This window comes from Ambystoma mexicanum, chromosome 8, assembly GCF_040938575.1.
Source record: "Ambystoma mexicanum isolate Mex_15411 chromosome 8, UKY_AmexF1_1, whole genome shotgun sequence".
Lineage (NCBI taxonomy): Eukaryota > Metazoa > Chordata > Amphibia > Caudata > Ambystomatidae > Ambystoma > Ambystoma mexicanum.
The window spans coordinates 641934546-641940545 of record NC_090929.1 but is presented as its reverse complement, the minus strand read 5'-3'; positions in this window follow the sequence as shown (position 1 = coordinate 641940545).

Sequence of the window (6000 nt, the reverse complement as noted above, 5' to 3'; positions counted from 1 at the left end):
AAAAAAAGATGTAGGTATCGGGAGAACGAAGAAGCCCTTAGATCAGACGACCCACTAATGAGAAAGGCACTGGGCTTCTGCCCCCTAACCCTCATGTGGGCTGTTGAGCCTGGGCTTTCCCACAAACGTATCCCCTTTTCCCACTCAGCACACCTGCCTCCCTGCTTCACTATTGATGGCAGCAGCGAGGCAAGATGAACAAGGCAATCACCCGGAATGTAAGTTTCAGCATCATTGTACTCCCTTAGTTTGCCCCTTTACCTGCTTGGGCCAGCAGCTCCTCCATGGCAATCTGAAAAACATATGCACCTTTTCCCCTTTTCCCCTCCATTTCTTAGTTACTTCAGAGGAGCTGGGTGCAAAGGGTTGGATGTGGCTGTGTGAGGAAGTAGGGTAGTGGGGCAATAACTTAGGCAGTTGACTGCAAAGCTTGACAATGGTGCAAGTGTCTGGGCAGGTGACAGAAATCCTTGCTTAAGGGGCAAGTAAATAAGCAGGTGAATGGCAATCCTTATAAATAGCCATAAAACGAATTGATGGACATTATTAACAAAAGGAAAAATACGTAGGGAATTGATTGTAACTATCAACAATCGCCTGTTAATGGCAATGGGGCAAGCACTTGGCCTGTTAATGGCAATATGGTAGCTACATGGTCATTTCATTGCTAACCTTGGAAATGAGGAACGTAGCTGGGGATGTTGATGGATGTATTTGGCATCGGGGTAAGCACCCATGCTGTTGATGCTAATCTTTGACACATAGATTCCTGGGCATTCGAGGGCAATCCTTGGCAATGGGGTATGTATCTGGGGAGTTGATTGCAATATTTCGCAAAGTTGCATGTGCTTGCCCTTTTGATTGCAATCCCTGGCAATCTTACAAGCCCCTGGGCCTTTGATGGAAATTCAAGGCAAAGGGACAAGTACATGGGAGGTTGCTGGCAATCTTTGACAAAAGGGGCATGCTCCCGGGTGTTTGATGTCAATCCTTGGCATTGAGGGTAGTACCAGGGCATTCCATGGTACTCCTCGGCAATAGAACAAGTAGCTGGAAACATGATAGCAATTCTTGGCAATTAGGGAAGTACCGATGCCATTGATGGAAATTCTTTGCAAAGGTGTGCATTTCCGACCCAGTGGAAGCCATCGAGTTGCCTATTTCAGAACGATTTGACCTGTTGGAAGCAATCATCTCTTTCCGTATCTCCAGTGGAAGCCATCGACTTACCTGTCTTGTTGCAGCTTGACACTCTGGAAGTGATCTTCTCAGCCTTTCGCGATGTTGGCTCGACCCAGTGGAAGGCATCAACAATTAATACATTAATCAACTTACCTGTCTCGATGCTGTCTCGGCTGGCTGGAAGCCATCGATTTGAGCTATCTCATCACTGACTAGAATGCGGAAAATCACCTTGTCGTGACACAGTTAAGCCCCCAAAACAAGCATTTAAATGTATTTGAAGTTGTTCCGTCCTGCTGGCCTGACTTACAGGGCCGTAGTGACCACTAAAATCTCACTCTATGGGCCTCATTACACGGAACGCGGTAAAATACTGCCCTTACCGGCATGGCGCTATTAACGTGTCCGCCTTGGCAAGAGGCTGCTAATTGCGTGCCATTACGAGTACGCGGACACGAGCACAGCGCCATGCCGGTAATGACCCTACCGCCATGCCGCTAAAGACCCCAAAAAGACCCTTAGCGGCACCGACGAAAGCGCTGATAGCACTTCTGACCTCCAGCAACACGCAAATAGCGGTGACCGCTATTAGCGGTCACCGTAAAATTGCGGAAACGGAAATAGTGACATCGCACAGGAATGGGAAAGAGCACAGTGGCCATCTTTAAAAACAAAATCCATTGCCATCCTCTGCCCCCAGGACCTGTTTCCACACCAGTGCCATACCAAAGCATCAAGGATCCCCTCACAATGTCCAAAGCAATAAAGAAAGGCGCAGATCGCCAGCGCAAGGAGAAATTCACAAATGAGGAGCTGATCATGCTGACGGAGACCCTTGCTGCAAAGGCGGATGTTGTCTTCGCGATTAACATGCGGTGTGAGACCCTGATAAAAAAAGGCCATCTGGGCAGAGGTGGCCCAGAAAGTCAGTACGGTGGGCACCACCACCCGCACCGTTAAAGACTGCAGGAAGCGGTGGCACGATCTCCGCTTCCGTGTCCGCAGCATACTGTCTGCAAATCGTAAGCTGGCCATGGCCATAGGAGGTGGCACTGATTCTCCCATCAAACTCAGGGAGTGGGAGGAGACCTGCGCCAGCACGATTGGCGTAGAATCCATAGAGGGAGTCGGGGACATGGAGCGTGGTGCACCCACAACATCAGATGGAGGTGAGTGTACACATGAAACAATGCACTGTGAAAGGTGAGGCACCCCCCAAATGTGAGCCCAGAATCACCTCATATATGCGGCCACAAACATACATGCACACAACCCTGCCCATGTGAGTGTCACACCCCAACACACACACATGCACGCATCACCACAGACAAGTGCCACACAGACCCATACATGGATGACCCACCCAACAGCCCCATGACCTGAATGCCCACTAATAAAGTCCCAATGCACAGAACAGCATGATGAACAAAATCTGCATGAAGCACGTTGAACCATCACCAATGCCATCCCCATCTTTGTCCCCCACAGGCTCACAGACTGACAGAGATGAGCAGGACACTGCAACACAGGCTCCCCTGCAAAAAAAAACAGCCAGGGCACAGGAGACAGGGAACACCGCCACCACATCAAGGGGCACAGGGAGGAGTGAGCACCTGCAGAGGGGCAAACACAGCAAGAGAGCCACTGCACCAAGACCCGAAGCTACGGCTGCAACAATTGCTGCACCCACAGCTGTGATACCCCCAACACAGGAAACACCCACGCAGGGCCCACTCTCTGCTGCCACCAGTTCTACTGGTGAGGCAGCAGCCACTGCGCCGCTGTCTGACGTGGAGGAGACCAGTGACTTGCCCATGCAAATGCAGACCCCCAGCCCCCCAGGATCCAGAGAAGCAAGCCCACGGCCAACACCACGATCCAGTATCCATGGCCAGTCTGGCAACGAGACCATGGCAGGGTGCTGGAGCCCGCAGGTGCCCTCACCTGATGGCCGAGACATAGACCAAGGTGCAGCAGCCACCCCACGAGCTGGACACAGTGGCCATGACCTGGCCACCATCAGGCAGCGCCAGGAGGATATTACAGCGCTGGTTGGCCAGCATGTAGATGAGGCAGCCCGTCTGAGGGAGGAGGTTAGGGAGAATGCTAGGCAGTCGAGGGAGGGCATGGAAGCCTGCACCAACAGGCTCTGCGAGGAGATGGCACAACTGAGGCAGGTCCTCACCAGCATAGCAGACGCGATGGACCAACAGTACCCACTACCACCACAGGAACAACCAGGCACCTCCTCCTCTGCAAGTTCAAGGCAGACAAGCCCCCGCCGCCGCTCCTTGCGCACCATGAGGCGCACACGCTCCCAACCTCCTAATGGTGGTAGTGGGCATGGGAAGTAGGGCCAGCAGGATCTAGCTGGCACATGTGCAGCAGGACACCAACGTTGTGCAAGCCACACATGGGGGTGTTGTGGGGGGAGGGGGGAAAGGGTGTTTTGGGAGTGTTCTGGGGGAGGGGGAAAAGGGTGATTTGGGAGTGTTGTGGGGGAGGGGGAAAGGGTGTTTTGGGAGTGTTGTGGGGGGAAGGGGGAAAGGGTGTTTTGGGAGTGTTGTGGGGGAGGGGGGAAGGGTGTTTTGGGAGTGTTGTGGGGGGAGGGGGGAAAGGGTGTTTTGGGAGTGTTGTGGGGGGAGGGGGGAAATGGTGGTTGCATATTCGGGGCCATGCACTTTTTCTTCTCAAAATATGTTTAATACATTGGTGACAAGTTAAGACACAGGCTTGGACTTCATCATTGTGTATGTGAACTTTATTGGGGGACAGGGCCCATTGTGCGCTTCACCACAAACACCAGTGCACTAATACCCACATCCATCCAACAGAGTTGAACCATGTGATTCAGAATATTTGGTTGATCAGATGCTGACGCACATCGTGTCCCTCCTGGGCATTGCCTCTTGCATGACCTGCAGCCCCGTCCCCTCCCTCCTCATCCCCATCATCATCCTCATCAGGTGGTTGCATTTCAACGTCAGGGGGCAGTGGCACTTTCCGTCTGATACAAATATTGTGCAGCATGACACATGCCATGGTGATCTTGGCCACCTTCTCATGGCCGTACAGCAGAGCCGCACCCGACCTGCTTAGGCACCTGAACCGTATCTTCAAAAAGCCAAATGTCTTCTCATTCACGACGCGGGTACGGGTATGTGCACGATTGTATTCGTCTTCGTGCCTGTTCTGTGGGTTCCGTACAGGGGTAAGGAGCCACCTTTCAGGGGATAGCCAGCATCTCCTGCATGAGTGGAACAATGGGGACTTGTTGCTGTTCACCTCAAGTGCAACCTGTACATATCACACTAATCCAGTTTGCATTGTGATTGGCATCCACAAATCCCAGCATGCATGGAGATGATCTGTGTAACTGCAATGTGAGAAGGTGAGCTAGTCCCTGCAAGTGGACATGAACCATGCATGCCTCTGGCAGTAATTGCCATGTCCTGGGTGTGGACAGGTCTTAGGTGTTCCTGGACCCAGGCAAATTTGGTACCACACTGCTAGTGTACTGCCATTCTGAAATCGATGTTGCCATGCTGTGAAGCGTCACTTCAGTAGTGGTGTCGGGTGTGGTTCAGTACAATGACTAGAGGTGATCCCTTCGCATGCACTCAAGGGCGCATAGCTGTAGTGATGTTGTGCAGCGCAAATTTTCTATTCGCATATTGGTGCCATGTTGCTGATTTGTGTCATATGGGGTGTGGTATGATGTGCAGTGTGCATGTGGATGGATGTGTCATGTTTGGCATCTTGGATTGTTTTCAATGTTGTGCTGCTTCAAATTGCATGTTGTTTTGTTTCCGGTCAATTGTGGCCTGCCTTGGTGGACATTGGCCTGCAGCTGTATGTCCATTTGTTCTACAGACGACAGTCCACACCCAGTTGGAGTGTGCATCTCTCCCCCCCCCAATCGCACCCAGTTGGAGTATGCATCCCTTTCCCCCCATCACACCCAGTTGGAGTATGCATCTCCCCCCCCCCCCAATCGCACCCAGTTGGAGTATGCATCTCTTTCCCCCATCACACCCAGTTGGAGTATGCATCTCTTTCCCACCCCATCACACCCAGTTGGAGTATGCATCTCTCCCCCCCCCAATCACAACCCACATCACACTGCCATGTGCTTCCCCTGCTACTCACCAAGTATCCACGAACGTTGTCTGGCTTGTCGCTCCATGTAGCGTGTATTGTTGAATTCCGCAGGACCATTGAATCATGGGTTGATCCGGGATATCGGGCACAACAATGTGCGATTATCTTGTTTGATACCATTTGTACATTAATGGAGTGGAATTGCTTTCTGTTTCGGTAGACTGCTTCATTGTAATGTGGGACCACCAATTCCACATGGGTGCAGTCGATGGCCCCGATGCAACTTGGGATGCCTGCCAGTGAATAGAAGCCAACTTTGGTGTGGGAGATCTCCTGGGCAGACCGTGGCAGGGATATGTGTTCACTTGTGTGCTTGAGGAGGGCATCGAGCACCTGAGTCAGTGTGTGTGAGAATACTGGTTGTGAGATGCCATGCATTTGCCCTACTGTATGCTGGTAGGTGCCTGTGGCCAGGAAGTGGAGCACAGTTACCACCTCAGTAGAGGGGGGATGGCAGTTCGGATGTCTATGAGGCTCACAATGTTGTCATGTATCATGTTCACGATGGTGGTGATGGTATCCCGGTCCAGACTGTACAGGGTGTCTATCTGCTCAGGGGGTAGGTTGAATGGACTGGCTCAGATACTGGGGATTGCTGGCTGCCTCTATGGTATTACTAGGTGCACTGGTGGGGCTTGCTGTGCCTGTCTCGCCCTC